The 19215-nt window shown below is 44.3% G+C and overlaps 1 protein-coding gene across 8 annotated transcripts in view; it reads left to right on the top strand.

The window, feature by feature from the left end:
* LOC132209041 (dystrophin-related protein 2-like) overlaps positions 1-19215 on the top strand; it is a 156928-nt gene that overhangs the window by 115267 nt on the left and 22446 nt on the right. For 2 of the 8 annotated variants that reach the window (XR_009445119.1, XR_009445117.1), the window contains exon 2: positions 6795-6869. The exons of the other annotated variants lie outside the window; for them this stretch is intronic. The gene's annotated coding sequence lies outside the window, so the exon portion shown is untranslated. The remainder of the gene's footprint in view (positions 1-6794; positions 6870-19215) is intronic. 8 annotated transcript variants of the gene reach the window in all.

Genomic DNA, 19215 nt, shown 5'->3' with positions numbered 1-19215 from the left:
TTGTTGCATTGAAACAAATGCACCTCAGATCACCTGTCCGTCTGCATTCATCATCTGCTCTGTGTCTATTCTTCCTCTTAGTCACACTGACTTCATTATCTAGTTCCTTACAGGCTGTAGTTATTATCTTGTTACTGCCCACTAACCTGTGCATTTGGCTCCCATCCCCCTGACACACTAGTTTAAATCCTCCCCAACAGCATTAGCAAAAGCAGCCCCGAGGACATTGGCTCCAGGTGTAGACGGTCCAATTTGTAATAGTCCCACCTCCCCCAGAACCGGTCCCAATGTCCCAAAAATCTGAACCCCTCCCTCCTGCACCATCTCTCAAGCCACTCATTTATCCTGCCTATTTCTTCATTTCTACTCTGACAAGCATGTGGCACTGGTAGCAATCCTGAGATTACTACCTCTGAGGTCCTACTTTTTAACTTGGCTCCGAACTCCCTAAATTCTGCATGTAGCACCTCATTGTGTGTTTTTTTAACCCATATCATTGATGCCTATATGCACCATGACAGCTGGTTGTTCACCCTCCCCCTTCGGAATGTCCTACAGTCAATCTGACACATCTCTGACCGGTGGACCTGGGAGGCAACATAGCATGTTTTTGACCATAGAACCGCCTATCTCCTCCCCTTACAATAGAATCCCTGTGGCTATAGCCCTTCCACTCTTTTTCTTGCCCTTCCTGTTTTGGAGGGATATGACCACAGGGGACACCACTGCCTTCCTGCTTCTTTTTCTGCCTTTTGGTCACCCATTCCCTTTCTCCCTCAGCTATCCTCATTAGCGATATGACCAATTTGCTGAATGTACTATTGCGGATGCTCCAAAGTGAGTCCATCCACAGCTCCAGAGCCATCATGCGGTCTAACGAGAGCTGCAGCTGGACACGCTTCCTGCCCGTGAAGGAGTCACGGACATCAGACACGTCCCTGAGCTCCCACATTGAGCAAGAGCAGCATAACACGGGTCTGGGATCTCCTACCATTTTTAGTCTTAAGATCTACTTGGTGCTGCTATAACATCAAATATTAGATGAATGAAATGTAATAAAATTGTACCATGTACACAGATCCTTGCAAGTTACCAACCAGGTTGAGAGGGCTGTTAAGAAGGCATACAGTGTTTTAGCTTTTATTAATAGAGGGATCGAATTCTGGAACCAAGAGGTTATGGTGTAGCTGTAAAAGCTCTGCTGCAGCCGCATTTGGAGTATTGCGTCCAGTTCTGGTCACCGCATTATAAGAAGGATGTGGAAGCTTTGGAAAGTGTGCAGAGGAGATTTACTAGGATGTTGCCTGGTATGGAGCGAAGGTCTTACGAGGAAAGGCTGAGGGACTTGAGGCTGTTTTCATTAGAGAGAAGAAGGTTGAGAGGTGACTTAATTGAAACATCTAAAATAATCAGAGGAGTAGATAGGGTGGATCGGGAAAGCCTTTTCCTGGGATAGTGACGGTGAGCACGAGGGGGCATAGCTTTAAATTGAGGGGTGAAAAATACAGGACAGATGTCAGAGGTAGTTTCTTTACTCAGAGAGCAGGAAGGGAATGGAACGCTTTGCCTGCAACGGTAGTAGATTCGACAGCTTTAGGTACATTGAAGTTGTCATTGGATAAGCATTTGGACGTACATGGAATAGTGTTGGTTAGATGGGCTTGAGATCGGTATGGCAGGTCGGCACAACATCGAGGGCCGAAGGGCCTGTACTGTGCTGTTATGTTCTGTGTTCTATTTATTGTTGAACAGCAGCAGGAGGTGAGGAGGCAGAGACTGCGACCTTGAGGTCACGGAGGGAAGGAAAAAGAGGCTCTTACTTGGAGATTGAGAATCAGGAGAGGGCACAACCCAGAGGTTTGGGAGTGTAGTGAGGCTGCGAGTTTGAGGTCAAGGTGAGGAGAGGCACCAGTTGATGTAGTAGATTAAATGTAATACAGAAAATTGTGAAGTGGTTCAGTTTGGTTGGAAAAACAGTACATCAAATGGAAGGAACCATTCTGAATGGGTGCAGAAGCAGACAGGTTTTGCTGTTATGTGCATAAACCATTCAGTTAAACCACGGCTAGTCTCAACTTCAACTCTATTTGCCTGCTGAAAAGTCATGTCGACTCAAAACATTAGTTTGCTTTCTCTCCATGGCTGATGCCTGACCTACTGTGGTCTCCGGCATTTTTTGTCGTCAGTCTGTTTACCTCCCTTTCTTCTATATCCTTTCGTACCCTTAGCTATCAAAAATAATTTCAGTCACACACATTCTTATTGATCCAGCACCCACATTCTTTTACGAGAGAGTATTTGAGATCTTGACTGTTGTTTGTATTAAGATAAAAGTGCTTCCTGATTTCAGTTCTGAATGGCTTGCCATTGAATCTCATATATTAATAGATAATCTCTGGATGCAAAATGTGTTGGGCAGAAAGGCTTATTTCCGTGCAGTGTGCCACCAAGATTCTAACTCCAGACAAACATATCCATCTTCTTTGCGCTCATTCTACAGTCAACACAGTCTATTCTACAGTCAATTTTCGCCATTTACAGTCAACACGGCTTTGTGAGGGGTAGGTCATGCCTTACGAACCTTATCGAGTTTTTTGAGGATGTGACTAGTAAGGTTGATGAGGGTCAAGCTGTGGATGTGGTGTATATGGACTTCAGTAAGGCATTTGATAAGGTTCCCCATGGAAGGCTCATTCAGAAGGTCAGGAGGAATGGGATACAGGGGAACTTAGCTGCTTGGATACAGAATTGGCTGGCCAACAGAAGACAGCGAGTGGTAGTAGAAGGAAAATATTCTGCCTGGAAGTCAGTGGTGAGTGGGGTTCCACAGGGCTCTGTCCTTGGGCCTCTACTGTTTGTAATTTTTATTAATGACTTGGACGAGGGAATTGAAGGATGGGTCAGCAAGTTTGCAGACGACACAAAGGTCGGAGGTGTCGTTGACAGTGTAGAGGGCTGTTGTAGGCTGCAGCGGGACATTGACAGGATGCAGAGATGGGCTGAGAGGTGGCAGATGGAGTTCAACCTGGATAAATGCGAGGTGATGCATTTTGGAAGGTCGAATTTGAAAGCTGAGTACAGGATTAAGGATAGGATTCTTGGCAGCGTGGAGGAACAGAGGGATCTTGGTGTGCAGATACATAGATCCCTTAAAATGGCCACCCAAGTGGACAGGGTTGTTAAGAAAGCATATGGTGTTTTGGCTTTCATTAACAGGGGGATTGAGTTTAAGAGTCGTGAGATCTTGTTGCAGCTCTATAAAACTTTGGTTAGACCGCACTTGGAATACTGCGTCCAGTTCTGGGCGCCCTATTATAGGAAAGATGTGGATGCTTTGGAGAGGGTTCAGAGGAGGTTTACCAGGATGCTGCCTGGACTGGAGGGCTTATCTTATGAAGAGAGGTTGACTGAGCTCGGTCTCTTTTCATTGGAGAAAAGGAGGAGGAGAGGGGACCTAATTGAGGTATACAAGATAATGAGAGGCATAGATAGAGTCGATAGCCAGAGACTATTTCCCAGGGCAGAAATGGCTAGCACGAGGGGTCATAGTTTTAAGCTGGTTGGTGGAAAGTATAGAGGGGATGTCAGAGGCAGGTTCTTTACGCAGAGAGTTGTGAGAGCATGGAATGCGTTGCCAGCAGCAGTTGTGGAAGCAAGGTCATTGGGGTCATTTAAGAGACTGCTGGACATGCATATGGTCACAGAAATTTGAGGGTGCATCCATGAGGATCAATGGTCGGCACAACATTGTGGGCTGAAGGGCCTGTTCTGTGCTGTACTGTTCTATGTTCTATGTTCTATGTTCTATTCTGACTCCTACGAGCAGGGAGCTTTCCCCCCATTCCCGTTAAAACCAGTTTTGCTCGGTTCCCTGGATGCCACATTTGGTCAAATGTGGCCTTGATGTCAAGAACAATCACTGTCGCCCTCACTCCCTCACCTCTTTTGTCCATGTTTGAACCAGGGCATCAATGAGGCCAGGAGCTGGGTGGCCCTGGTCGAAACCCAACTGAGTGTTAGTGAGTAGGTGATGCCTTTATTTTCACCTACTGTAGTCCCAATCATGCAACTATGTCAATTGCTGCCCCTGCCAAGCGCTGGAAGCCTCCCCAGCGTTATCCAGACAGCAGAAAATTTGTTTCAGGAAGACGAGGACCTGCCCTGTCAAATTTCATGTGGATGTGCTGTTGCACACGCACAGAGCGTGATTAAAGGGAGTCAGCATGGCTTTCTGAGGGACGAGTCATACCCTACAAATCTGACTGAGTTCTTTGAGGAGGTCATGAGACAGGTTGATGAGGGACGAGCAGTGGATGTGGTGTACATGGACATCAGCAAAGCATTTGATAAGGTTCCCCACGGCAGGCACTTTGATGAAGTCAGGAGGTATGGAAATCAGGGTGACTTGGCTGCCTGGATTCAGAATTGGTTGGCTGACAGGATGGAGAGAGTGGTTGTAGATGGTAAATATTCTGCTTGGAGGTCAGTGCTGAGTGGTGACCCGCAGGGTTCTGTTCTTGGGCCTCTGCTGTTTGTAGTTTTTAGAAATGACTTGGATGTGGAGGTTGAGGGGTGGGTTAGTATGTTTGCTGCTGACACAAAGGTTGGAGGTGCCATTGATAGTATCGGGTTATTTCAGGCTTCAGCGAGACATTGACAGTATGCAGAGGTGGGCTGAGAAATGGCAGATGGAGTTCAACCTGGATAAATGCGAGGTGATGCATTTTGGAAGGTCGAACTTAAATGCTGAATATAGGATGAAAGGCAGATTCTTTGCAGTGTTTAGGAATAGCGGGATCTTGGTGTTCAAGTGCAGAGCTCCCTCAAAGTTGCCACACAAGTGGATAAGGGTGTTAAGAAATCAGATGGTGTTTTGGCTTTCATTAACAGGGGGATCGAGTTTAAGAGCCGCGAGGTTATGCTGCAGCTGTACAAAACCCTGGTGAGACCACACTGGAATATTGTCTCCAGTTCCGGTTGCCCTATTATAGGAAAGATGTGGAGGCTTTGGAGAGGGTGCAAAGGAGGTTTACCAGGTTGAGGAGGTTGACTGAGCTCGGACTTTTCTCTCTGGAGAGAAGGAGGAAGAGAGGTGACCTGATCGAGGTGTACAAGGTAATGAGAGGCATGGATATAGTTGATAGGCAGAGACCTTTCCCCAGGGCAGGATTGACTGCCACGAGGCATAGTTTTAAGGTGTTAGGAGGAAGGTATAGAGGAGATGTCAGAGGGAGGTTCTTCACCCAGAGAGTTGTGAGTGCATGGAATACTTTGCCAGTGGTAGTGGTGGAAGCAGAGCCATTAGTGACATTTAAGCAACTGCTGGACATGCACATGGACGCAGTGAATTGAGGGGAATGTAAGTTAGGTTCGGTTATTTTTGGATTGGGATTATTCCACGGCACAACATCGTAGGCCGAAGGGCCTGCACTGTGCTATACTTTTCTATGTTCTATGTTGTGTGTAAGAGTCAGAAGCCCAGTTGTTAGTTGCTTGGCTCTTTAGCTCAGTAGCTACCCCTTAATTTTTTGATGGCCAAAAGTGGCTGGCAAAGCAGACTTGCAACTTGAAAGCATGATGACATTTGCCAGGATATGAAGCATTGACCTACATGGTTTTTTGCAGATGTCTATTGCTGCATCCATGTCTGTGAATGATTTGTGCAGCAGCCTTGAAGTTTTCACAGAGTCCTTCAGAACTTAGATGTGGACCTTGGCAACTTTAAAGAAGTCTAAAAAATATCAACACACATACATTTTGGCAATGACTGGTATGAATATCGATAGAGAGTGGATAGCCAGAGACTTTTTCCGAGGGTGAAGGTAGTTCTTATGAGGAGGCATAGTTTAAAAGTAAGTGGAGGTAGATATAGGGAAGATGTGAGAAGTAGGTTCTTTACTCAGAGAGTGGCAGGAGCGTGGAATGCATTGCCAGAGAGGGGAGTGGAGTCAGCTTCATTAGGAGCATTTAAGCAGCTATTAGACAGGCATATGGATGATAGTATAAGGTAAGGGTGGAGGTTAACTCGACGTTAGGTTGAGGGTAAAAGCTCAGCACAACACTGTGTGCTGAAGGGCCTGTCCTGTGCTGTACTGTTCTATGTTTGTATGCTCTATGAATCCGTAAGTAATTAATCTGCAAGTAGCTGACAGTGTCTTTAAATAACTCTGGCAGAGGGGTTATTCATGTTCCTGGTGATCATACTTTCAGCAATGTGTCATTGAAGGACTTTAAGCGTTGAGCTCTGATATCCCAGTATTGGCAATATCTTGCCTCCTCTACATCATTTCATCAGGTATTTGCTGCATGCAACGTAGAATTGTCAGAATAGCATCCATGGCAACTTGCGTTTGATGTGTGCTCATGAGTCAAATATACAATTTCAGATCTCAAAACCCTTTGTGGCCCTGAAAAACCAGGCGGCAAGAATGCAGGCTTTACACCAAGCGTGATTATCTGAATCGTTTCCCTCCTACTATAAAGCTGACAGTGAGACTTCCGTGAGTTCCACCAGATGCTGTTTGCCAGTTATGACAAGAATTTCATGTCGCTTTTGACCACCTACATGAGGAATGGGTAACAAATGCTGGTCCTGTCAGTGATGTTCCCATCCCTGAAAATATGTGGAAATAAATTGAACCTAGTAGTTATCATTTCCTTTTACTGCGCCTTGTATTCTTCGGCAGATATTTATCCCCCTGTATTCATTGCAGAGTAGTTGAGCATGTGTTCCAATTGAAATCGTTTGTACTAACAGTTAGGAAAAATGTATCTAAAGATTTTTTTGAATGCAGGTGATTTAAACACCGTGCGTTTTTCTGCATATCGGCCAGCAATGAAGATCCGCCGACTCCAGAAAGCGCTCTGTTGTAAGTACATCCACACATTCCAGAATTTGTAATCTCGTGCTGTGTTTTGTTGTGAGCTTCCTTGCTTGCCTGTTGTCAGAAGTCATTGATTACAATTAGCTTGGTTTTGCAGTTGTTGAGACATCAGTTCGGCATGACCTTACAACCTTCCACTCAAAGGACGTTTGTCTATAAAGTTGCTGAAAATGCAATCTGATAAGGGCAGACAGGCATCTTAGACTAGAGTGAGTGAGGAAAGCAACAGGATGTCTTCTTAATGATTGGGAAATAACTACATGAAGGACTGAGGAGGACAGTGAATTAAAAGAGGAATGGTTTGTTTCAAATCAGGTACAGCAAAAGAAATTAAGAGAACGAAAGGAAGGTTGAAATTGAAAAGGCAAGTAATGGTTTATGTTCATTGGAAACCATCAACAACAAAAGTACAATGAAGAAAGTATTTGAGAAAATACAGAAGATTTCTTCAAATGAAAGGGAGACACTGTCTTCATGATATAGCACGGAGTGCAACTTTGGCGTTTAACCACATCATCCCTTGGCCTGAAGTCACTGTACTATTTACCCATTTTATAACAGAAAAATACTTTAATGATGAGTGTCATGGAGAATTTCAGCCCAGAATATAACCATATTCTGAGCAATTGCCACAACAGCTTCTGTGACATGACTTTATAAAACATCCCAAGGCATGTCATAGGAGCTTTATAGAGTAAAAATTGATACTGAGTACTGAAAGAGATCCGAAGGTAGATGATTGAAACCTCACCAAAGAGGTAGATTTTAAGGACTGTTTTGAAGGAGGAAACAATGATGCAGAAGTTCAGCAAGGTAATTCTAAAGTTTAGGCCCGAGGAAGTTGAATGTCAGGCTGTCGATGATGGAACAGCACAAATTGTGTTGAAAGGCTGGAATTAAAGGAGCTCATGTTCCTAGAGGGGCTACGAGTAGGACATTATCAGGGGATGTGCATGGGTGTTGCCAGGTCAGGGAGGGATTTGAAAGCCAGGACAGCAATGTGAAAACCAAGGCACTGCTTAACTGTGAGCCATTGTAGATCAGAGTGCGCAGAGAAAGATGGGTGAATGGAACTTGGTGCGTGTTAAGACAGAGTCAACGGACTTTTAAATGATGCCATGTTAAAGAAAAGGAGAACTTGGGAGGCCAACTTGATATTCATAAGAATGGTCATGTTCAGAGTTAATCAATGCGGTCGGGTTTCAAAACTAACGGACTTACCTGGGGCCAAATGTTGTGGATGTGAAAATAAGTAGACTTTGTGACATCAGGCCTATGTGGCCAGAATTTAAACTCTGGGTCAAAATAACAACTGGTACAATGAAAACTGGTAGCTAGCAAGCAGACCTCCTTTCAAGGACCAAAGATAATGGCTTCGTTCTGCACGAGATTTAATAGATGGAAACTGTCCGGTTATGTAGAGACAGTGGAAGAAATGAATGAGGGGGTGGTGAGATAGACCTAGGCATTGCCACCATGTATGTGGAAAGTGCAGTGCTTTCACATGATATTGCTCTGGGGCAGTGTTCAGATGAGAAAAGGAGTGGGATTTTACTGATTTGGCCAGACCTAGGTGATTCACACCCACAGCCATGCTGTCAAAGATTTGTGGATGCCAGAAAAACTGAACTTGACTGTTTGCAGTAAATGTACAGCATTTCAGATGTCACTTGATCCTGCAGATTGACTCCCTAGAATCTGCTTGTCAAATGATTTATATGGCTAAAAGGTTCAAGTATGAGTTTGCGCTGTGGAACTCATCTCGCACCAAAACTGGCCAGTTGTTATATCAAGATTTGGAGAAAGTATTAGTTTTTTGAAGAATGTTCTGATACAGAGAGAGCGACTAATAGTTTCCTGAAAAATCGTGGGGCATTGGCCAGGAAGTTTAACAAACAGTGGGGAAAAAAACAAACTTGACCTGAATCCTATGTTAAGTATATAATGGATTTGTTCGACAGTGAGGATATCAGAAGATATTCTCATTTTTAAGATTAGACACGCGGGATAATTTGGGTCGGATGCACTTCTTGAAGCGACCAGAAAGGTACAGAATTATCCATTGGATGTGAAAAATTTGAAATGAAGACAAAACTTTTTGAGGCTGGGGTGGGGAAGAAATGAAGGTCCGATTTTGCTCATTCAACCTCTCCCATGACAAAATGCACTTGTCGTGTCTATAAGATTGGTGACGGCACTTAAATGAAGAAAAATCAACATGGACATTTCTTCTGCTGTACATAAACCATGAACATTGAATCTCTTGGCAAGGATAATGTGACAGGGCATTTGAAAAGCCAAGTTATTGTAATTTGAATTAAGAGATCAGGCTGTAGAACCTGAGATCAATCTCAGAATAAAATGTAACAACAGCGATAGATGAGGAACCTCTTCACTCACAGAGAGGTGAACTTTGTAATTCTGTACTCCAGAAAATGTGGCGCCTCAGCCAAGAAGTATGCTCAGAACGGGGATTGACATGCTGGGGTAGTCAGTGAAGCACTATTAATGTCACAGGATTAGTAATCTGGAGGCCTGGGACAATGCTGTAGAGTATAGGCGTAAATTCCACTGTAACAGCTGATGGAATTTGAATTCAGTTCAATATAATTTTGGGGGTAGGTAGGAATGTGGAGCCGACATTGCAGTCAAGTCAGCCACGACCTTATTGAATGGTGAAGCAGGCTTGAGGGGGCCAGTTATCCAACACATGCTCAAATTGATATAATCATAAACAAAGCTGGTCTCAGTGATGGTTACACCGTCACTGTTACACTATTCACCGTTATAAAAACTTGACTCATTCACTTATGTTCTTTAAGAAAGGAGCTCTGCCATTCTTATTTGATCTCACCTCCATATGACTCCAGGTCCACAATAACGTGGTTGACACTTAACTGCACTCTGAAATAGTCAAACAATTTGGAGGAACTATGGATGGGCAGCAAATCCTGTCCTTGCTATTCCTGCTCCTTGTTGCTATGATTGTACATGCTTTAACATATTAACCAATTTCCTCTTTGAATCCATTTGAGGAGCAGTGTATATTTTGTATCGCTTGGTGATTCTCCAAGTATCTGATGGATTTTGCATAGTTCCTTCTACCTTCTAAATGTGAGCTCCTTCCAGTGTTTAACCTTTAAGGTAGGCAATCGTTCTCGAACCTTTTTGATTGAATGCCTACATATTAATAGCAATCACTAACCTATCTATTATTAATTGCACATTCATAATACAAAGGGCTACATGTAAAGAAGTGTTCTGATCATCTTTTTAAAAAGCTACTTCCTGACGGTTATCATGGAGATGAGATTAGATTCCCTGCAGTGTGGAAACAGGCACTTCAGCCCATCCCCCTATAACCCACACACACCCCTGAACACTATGGGCAATTTAGCATGGCCAATCCACTGAGTCAGCACATCTTTGGACTGTGGGAGGAAACCGGAGCACCCGGAGGAAACCCACGCAGACACGGGGAGAATGTGCAAACTCCACACAGTTACCTGAGGCTGGAATCGAACCCGGGTACTTGGTGCTGTGAGGCTGCAGTGCTAACCCGCTGAGCCACTGTGCTGCCCCGATGTGTGTATTTGCTTCTAACTGTGATATCTGTCAGTCCCTGGACTGGTGTTTGATACGGGCACTCACAATGTATATCCACTTGATCCAAATGCTCTTCTATTGTTAGCCTGATAAATCAAGAAAAGGTCTGGATCCTTTTGTATATTTTTCACATCACTATATAGTTGCGAGTTTCAAATTGCAATAAGTAAAAATTCATGACAAATAAAAGCATTCCAGAATTGTTTCGACTTGATGATAAATAGTGAATATCTTTTCTTGACTGCAGCTTTCCCGCCTATCAGTGCAGGGAGGCATTGCTTAGCAAGGTTGGAAGAGGAATATTACTGTTCCAATTAGTTACATTTAATTTATCACCATTGAAGCTCGCGTTAGTTAGTCTGCTTTTTTCCAATATATTTAATCTGAAGTTATGACAGATGATTTGGTTTGTAGATCTCCAATTACCTCTCTACTGTAGAACCCAGTTTTGAAACAATTGATATAAGGCACTTATTGTACTGTCACTGATGCTGTCATTATACTACCAGAGTATGGCTGTAATGCTGAATTACTTTAGCCTGCCTTCATGAAGCAGTGCAATCTTTCCTAGATAAGGATGAGGGGAAGGTGCACATAAAAGACTGATTTATAAAATTGAGATTCATGGAATATATAGGTCACTATCAAATTTGGTTAAAAAAGATGGCTGAAGGACAGAAGCAGCAAGTTATGATAAATAGATGAGAAGATCGCTATTAGCAGTTTCCCAAGTATTAGGACACTGATTTTTGGAGATAGATACATGATTTGAATTTGGGAATATGGCATACAGAAGGCCCTTCAGCCAATCAAGTCTATGCAAACCTAACTGCACTAATCCCACTTTGCAGCACTTGGAGAATAACCTTTAATTTCATGTGCTCATCCCAGCACTTTGTTAAAAGTTGTGAGCTCTCTTGTCTCAATGACCCTTCTGGGTAGTGCATTCCAGATTACCACCACCCTCTGGGTAAAAATATTTTTCCTCAAATCCCCTCTACATCTCCTGCCCTTCACCTCATAATTGTGTCTCCTTGTTATTGACCCTTCAACTAAGGATACAGCTGCTTGCTAACCTTGCCCCTCCTAATCTTCTGCACCTCAGTCACGTCCCTCCTCAGCCTTCTCTGCTCTAAAGACGACAACCTGAGCTTATCCAGCCAGTCTTCATAGCTGAAGTGCTCTGCCCCAGGCAATATCCTAGTGAATAATCTCTGCACCCCCTCCAATTCAATCACATCCTTCCAACAGCATGGTGATGAGAACTGCATACAGTTTTCCAACTTTGGCGAAACCACAGTTCTATACAATTCCAACGTAACCTTCCAGCTGAAACCATCTGTGCCATGACTGATAAAGGCAAGTTCTCAGCACGCATTCTTAATAATCCTGTTAACCTGTCCTGCCACCTTCAAGGTTCTGTGGACAAGCACCCCATGATCCGTCTGTGTCCCCTAAGCATCCTAGTGTCTTGCCATTCATTGAGTACCTCCTTGTCTTGTGACTTCTTCCGATGTGCATCACCTGATATGTTTCAGGATTAAATTCTGTCTGCCACTGATCTGCTCATCTGACCAACCCATCTATATCTCATTATGCTATATATATCACGAACAGTGAGGGACCCAATATGGAACATTGCAGTACGCCATTTGACACAAGCTTTCAGTCGCACAAACAGCCTTCTACCTCTGTGCTCTGTCTCGTACCACTATGCCATTTTAGAACTACCTTATCGCAACAGCCAGTGGTGCCAGATGTGTTTACCTTTATTATCAGTCTCACATGTGGGACCTTGTCAAAGGCGTTTTTGAAATCCATACAAACTACATCAGCTGCAATGTAAGCATAGAGCACAGAAGCAGAAATAGGCCATTCAGCCCTTTGAATCTGCCCTGCAATTCAAAGAGACCATGGCAGAACAGTTAATTGTATCAGAGATAATGGGAACTGCAGATGCTGGAGATTCCAAGATAATAAAATGTGAGGCTGGACGAACACAGCAGGCCAAGCAGCATCTCAGGAGCACAAAAGCTGACGTTTCGGGCCTAGACCCTTCATCAGAGAGGGGGATGGGGACAGGGAACTGGAATAAATAGGGAGAGAGGGGGAGGAGGACCGAAGATGGAGAGTAAAGAAGATAGGTGGAGAGAGTGTAGGTGGGGAGGTAGGGAGGGGATAGGTCAGTCCAGGGAAGACGGACAGGTCAAGGAGGTGGGATGAGGTTAGTAGGTAGCGGGGGGTGCGGCTTGGGGTGGGAGGAAGGGATGGGTGAGAGGAAGAACCGGTTAGGGAGGCAGAGACAGGTTGGACTGGTTTTGGGATGCAGTGGGTGGGGGGGAAGAGCTGGGCTGCTTGTGTGGTGCAGTGGGGGGAGGGGACGAACTGGGCTGGTTGAGGGATGCAGTAGGGGAAGGGGAGATTTTGAAACTGGTGAAGTCCACATTGATACCATATGGCTGCAGGGTTCCCAGGCGGAATATGAGTTGCTGTTCCTGCAACCTTCGGGTGGCATCATTGTGGCAGTGCAGGAGGCCCATGATGGACATGTCATCAAGAGAATGGGAGGGGGAGTGGAAATGGTTTGCGACTGGGAGGTGCAGTTGTTTTTTGCGAACTGAGCGGAGGTGTTCTGCAAAGCGGTCCCCAAGCCTCCGCTTGGTTTCCCCAATGTAGAGGAAGCCGCACCGGGTACAGTGGATGCAGTATACCACATTGGCAGATGTGCAGGTGAACCTCTGCTTGATGTGGAATGTCATCTTGGGGCCTGGGATGGGGGTGAGGGAGGAGGTGTGGGGACAAGTGTAGCATTTCCTGCGGTTCTCACACACCACCCTACCAACCTCCGGATGCAACGCATTATCCTCCGACACTTTCGCCATTTACAATCCGACCCCACCACCCAAGACATTTTTCCATCCCCTCCCCTGTCTGCTTTCCGGAGAGACCACTCTCCGTGACTCCCTTGTTCGCTCCACACTGCCCTCCAACCCCCCACCACACCCGGCACCTTCCCCTGCAACCGCAGGAAATGCTACACTTGTCCCCACACCTCCTCCCTCACCCCCATCCCAGGCCCCAAGATGACATTCCACATCAAGCAGAGGTTCACCTGCACATCTGCCAATGTGGTATACTGCATCCACTGTACCCAGTGCGGCTTCCTCTACATTGGGGAAACCAAGTGGAGGCTTGGGGACCGCTTTGCAGAACACCTCCGCTCAGTTCGCAAAAAACAACTGCACCTCCCAGTCGCAAACCATTTCCACTCCCCCTCCCATTCTCTTGATGACATGTCCATCATGGGCCTCCTGCACTGCCACAATGATGCCACCCGAAGGTTGCAGGAACAGCAACTCATATTCCGCCTGGGAACCCTGCAGCCATATGGTATCAATGTGGACTTCACCAGTTTCAAAATCTCCCCTTCCCCTACTGCATCCCTCAACCAGCCCAGTTCGTCCCCTCCCCCCACTGCACCACACAAGCAGCCCAGCTCTTCCCCCCCACCCACTGCATCCCAAAACCAGTCCAACCTGTCTCTGCCTCCCTAACCTGTTCTTCCTCTCACCCATCCCTTCCTCCCACCCCAAGCCGCACCCCCCGCTACCGACTAACCTCATCCCACCTCCTTGACCTGTCCGTCTTCCCTGGACTGACCTATCCCCTCCCTACCTCCCCACCTACACTCTCTCCACCTATCTTCTTTACTCTCCATCTTCGGTCCTCCTCCCCCTCTCTCCCTATTTATTCCAGTTCCCTGTCCCCATCCCCCTCTCTGATGAAGGGTCTAGGCCCGAAACGTCAGCTTTTGTGCTCCTGAGATGCTGCTTGGCCTGCTGTGTTCGTCCAGCCTCACATTTTATTATCTCAGAACAGTTAATTCTCAAGTCTACTTTCCTGCCTTTTCCCAATATCCGCTGTCTATCTCAACCTTAAATTTACTTCATGACCAGCCTCAATAGTCTTTTGTGGCAAAGAATTCCACAGATTTTCAACCCTCAGAGGGAAGAAATTCCTCCCAATCTCTGTCTTAAATGTGTGACCCCTTATTCTGAGATTATGCCCTCTGGTCCTAGATTCTCCCACAAGGGAAAACAAACTCTCTGCATCTAACCTGTCAAGAATCTTGTAAGTTTCAATCAGGTGGCGTCTCATTCTTCTGTATTACAACGAGAACAGACTCAATCTTCTTAACCTCCTGGAACTTATTTGAACTTCCTCCACATCCTTAGATATGTGTCCCAAAACTGTTCCGGTGTTACAGCTGAGATCTGACAATTGCCTCGTACAATTTTAACAAAACCTCTGTACTTTTATATTCCATTCCATTTGCCTTCCTCATTACCCAATGAACTTGGATACTTGCTTTTTGTGATTCGTAGACGAGAATATTTAAATCCCTCTGTTCTGTAGCTTTCTGCAGTCATTCTCCATTAAATAATAGCCAGCTTTTCTATTCTTCCTGCCAAAATACATTAGCTCAGATTTCCCTACATTATATTCCATCTGCTAAGTTTTTGCCCATTTGCTTAGCCTGTCAATATCTCTCTGCAGACTTTTTGATTAATCCTTACTAATTGCCTTCCCACATGGTTTTGTGTCATCAGCTACAGTATATTCTCTTTCGTCATTCAAGGCATTAATGTATTTCATAAATAATTGTGTCCCCAGCACTAATCTGTGCGGCGCTCTGCTAGCTGCAGGTTGCCAGTCTGCAAATGCCTCCCTTGTCCCAATTCTGTCTTCTATGAGTGAGCCAGTCCTCTGTTCATGATAATATACGACAGCAACATCATGGACTATTATCTTATTAAGTAGCCTAATGTGTTATAGCTTATCAAAACCCTTGTGAAAATCTGGGCACCTACATACCTTGCAAAATTGTATCAGAATTGTGAAGTGTGACCTCACTTTGATGAAGCCATGCTGATCAAACCTTGCATTTCCAAGTGGAGATGAATTCTCTCCTCCAGAATTTCCCCAGTTGTTTCCCTCCCACTGACGTGAGATTCATTGGTCTGTAATTCCTGATATATCTCTCTCTCGCTCCTTGAAAAATGGTACCACATTAGTTGTCCTCTACCAATTCCCCTGTAGCCAGAGAAGAATTGAAAGTTTGGGTCAGAGCCCCTGTAATTTCCTCTCATCTCTCATTGCAGCATACGATACAACCCCTTCAGACCGAGAGAATTATTTACTTTTAGGCCTGGCAAAGCCTCACTCCCTCCGTCAGTCTGCTCAAGTACCTCAGTCCCTGTCCCCAAGTTCTCTACCTCCATCTTCCTCCTCTTGAATGTAGACTAAAGTGAAACATTCTACCAGTGTCCTTCTGTACGGTATAAAGTTTGCCCCCGGACCCTAATGGGCCCCATTCTTCCTCTGGTTATCTTCTTCCCCTCAATGTACTTGTGAAATATCTTGGGATCTGTCAAATTTTATCTTCATGTTTTTTCATGCGCCTGTTTCCTCCGAACTGCTTTAAGTTCCCTCTGAGCTTTCTATACTCCACTGGGGCCTCCATCATTTGCTCCCTTTGCACCTACTGAAAGCCTTTTTTTTGTTCTTAACCAATTCTGAATATTCCTACACATCCAGGGTTCTTTGTCTTGTTATTTCCAAATTTCATCCCAAAGGAAACATGTTGGGCCTGTGCTTTCCCCATTTTCTTCTCAATCACACCTTCACTTTCTACTGTAGAATTTGCCAGACGTAGCTGAACCTGGTCTACTTTGGTCAGATCCTGCTTTATTTTAATAGCATCTGCCTTCCTCCAATCCAAAATTATTTTTTTTGCAAACTACCATTTTCTTTTTCATAACAGTGGTTGTTATCACTAAATTCTGCCCACTACCACCTTAAACAACTTGGCAACTTTGTTCCCAAGAATTAGATCTGGGACTGGACTGTCCCTTGATGGACCTTCTATATGTTGACACAATAAACTCTGCTGAACGCGTATTTAGAAATCCAACTCCTCTTTACACTCGATAACAAGGTGGACATTATTTTAAAATGAAAGGCAGTAGGTTTAAAGGGGATGAGGGGAAAACCTTTTTCACCCAGAGGGGTCTAAAATGCACTCTCTGGGATTATAGTTGAGACGGGAAATCTCAGAATCTTTAAAAAGCACTTGACGTGTCATTACGTTCAAGGCTATGACCTAGTGTGTTGACAGTGGGTCTAGTGTATTTCGTAGTATGTCCTTGATAGTGCAGACTCAGTGGGTTGAAGGGCCTCATATATTGTATGATTCACTGATTATGACTATCTCAAACAATGTTGAGGAAGTTGAAATCCCCTGGTATAGTTACCATCTTATTATTGCACACCTCAACATGAGTAATAGAGCGTGAAGTTCCAAAATTTACCACGATTGCCAAGCTTGCAGGAGCCCAAACAATGAGGATGATTCTGATCAGCTGCAATAGGCCACCAGAATGGGAAATGACACGGCAGATAGAGTTCAATACAGCAAAACGTGAGGGGATCTGGGATACAGTGTGGTTTAGTCAGCAGTGGCCCTCCTCCTGAGTCAGAAATGTTGGTGTGATTCTCACTCCGAGACAGAAGGACCCAGTATTCAGTGCAGGAAAGCAAACTTGTGTGGTAATGAATCCTCAGCCTGGATCGACGGGTTAGGTTAGTGGCAGATATATCTACGAAATCAAAAGATGATAATTGCAAAGAGTGGTGATCTTTGCTCACTGTTCTGAGTTCGGTCACTAGACCCGAAACGTTAACTCTATTTTTCCCTTCACGGATGCTGCCAGACCTACTGGGATTTTTCCAGAAACTTTGCTCTTGTTCTTTTTGTTGTTGATCAACTTGCATTGTGTTACCCCATATAAAATGTGAAATGTCAAAAGCAAAACAAAACGATGCATGAGGTGAAGCAGTTTAACTAAAGGGATAGTGGCAAACAATAAATACTCGAAAGACATTGTTCCAAAGAGTGTGTGAGGACTGAAAAACCCAGGAATGTAGGGGTCATAAAGCCATAAAATGAAGGAATGGAAGTAGGCTTTTTAGCCCATTGAATTTGCTTCACCATTCGATCAGATCATGGCTATCTCTGTTTTGAATATTCTTAGTAACCCAGCTTCAACAGGCCTCTGGAGTAAACAATGCCACAAAATCAAGCCATCAGAGGAAATAAATTCATTTTCATCCCTGTCTTAAATATGTCACACCTTATTCTGAGATGATGCCCTTTTGGTCGTAGATTCTCCTCCAAGAGGAACCAAACTTTCTGCATCGACACTAACAAGCCCCCTAAGAATCCTGTACGTTTTAATAAGGTAACCTTTTACTCTTCTAAATTCGAAAGAGTACAAGTCCAACCTATTTGACCTCCTTAGAAAGAAGATCCTTCTGTACCTAGAATCAACTTAGTTAACCTTCTCTGGACTGCCTCCAATGTTGAGATTTCTTTCCTTTGATGAAGGGCCAAAACTATTTGCTGTGTTTGATATGTGGTCTGTCTCGTACTTTGTATTGTTTCAGCAATACTTCCCTCTTCTTTTATTCCATTCCTTTTAAAGGCCAACAGGACACCTCCTTCTTAGTTGCTGAGCATGGTTGCTAACTTCTTATGATTCATGCACAAGGAGCTTCAAATTCCTCCTGCACTGCAGCTTTCTGCAATCTTTTTTCCATTTTAATAACATATAGCTCTTTTATTCTTCTTGCCAAAGTGCACAACCTGACATTTTCCACATTATATTCTATCCGCCAAGTTTGTGGCCATTCACTTTCCACGGAAACATAAGAAGTAGAATGAGAAATGGGCCATTTGGCCCTTCAGGCTTGCTTTATCATTCATTATGAATATATCCAATCATCCAACACAGTAGCCTGTTCCTCCTTTAACCTTATATCCTGTGATCCACTTAGTTCCAAGTGCTAAACCCAAACTCCTTTTTGAAACTGTGCAATGTTTTAGCATTGATTGATTTCTGTGGTAGTGAATTCTGTAGGCTCATCAGTCTCTGGGTGAAGAAATATCTCCTCATCTTAGTTTAAGGGTATGAAGAATGACTGTGACTCCTTTGTTCTGTACATCCCTGCCATCAAGAACATCTGCCCTCCATTTGACTTGTTTAGTCCTGTAAGAATTTTAAGCTTCGATGAGAAGCCCCTTCATTCTTCTGAATGCCAGTGGTATAATCTTATCTGACGCAACCTCTCCTAATATGCCAGTCTGCCTTCCAGGAATCAGTCTGCTAAACCTTTGCTGCACTGTCCCTAGAACAAGAGTGTGCTTCCTCAGATAAAGAGGCCGAAACTGCACGTAATATTCTTGGTATGTAATTGCAGCAAGACATCCCCACTCCTGAATGCAAATTCTCTCACTATGAAGGCCCTTCTGCTATTTGCCATCTTTACTGCTTGCTGCACCTGCATGCTTACCTTCAATGACTTAAGTACAGGTTTGCCCAGATCTTATTCTACATACCCATGTCTTAATTTATATCCATTCAGGTAATGATCTACCTTTCCGTTTTTGCTCCCAAAGTGAATAATCTCACATATATCCGTGTAATACTGTATCTGTCTCACATTTGCCCAGTCATTCAGCTTGTCCCAATGACACTGAAGCATCTCTGCATCCTCCTTACAGCTCACCCTCTCATCCAGCTTTGTGTCATCTGCAGATGTGGAGATAGTGCATTTGATTCCTTCGTTTGAATAGGTGGGTAGCCGGAGTCTGAGCACAGATCCT

Source organism: Stegostoma tigrinum, unplaced genomic scaffold (assembly GCF_030684315.1).
Source record: "Stegostoma tigrinum isolate sSteTig4 unplaced genomic scaffold, sSteTig4.hap1 scaffold_63, whole genome shotgun sequence".
Lineage (NCBI taxonomy): Eukaryota > Metazoa > Chordata > Chondrichthyes > Orectolobiformes > Stegostomatidae > Stegostoma > Stegostoma tigrinum.
The sequence above is the reverse complement of the archived record's forward strand: the minus strand, read 5'-3'. Positions and strand labels throughout refer to the sequence as shown.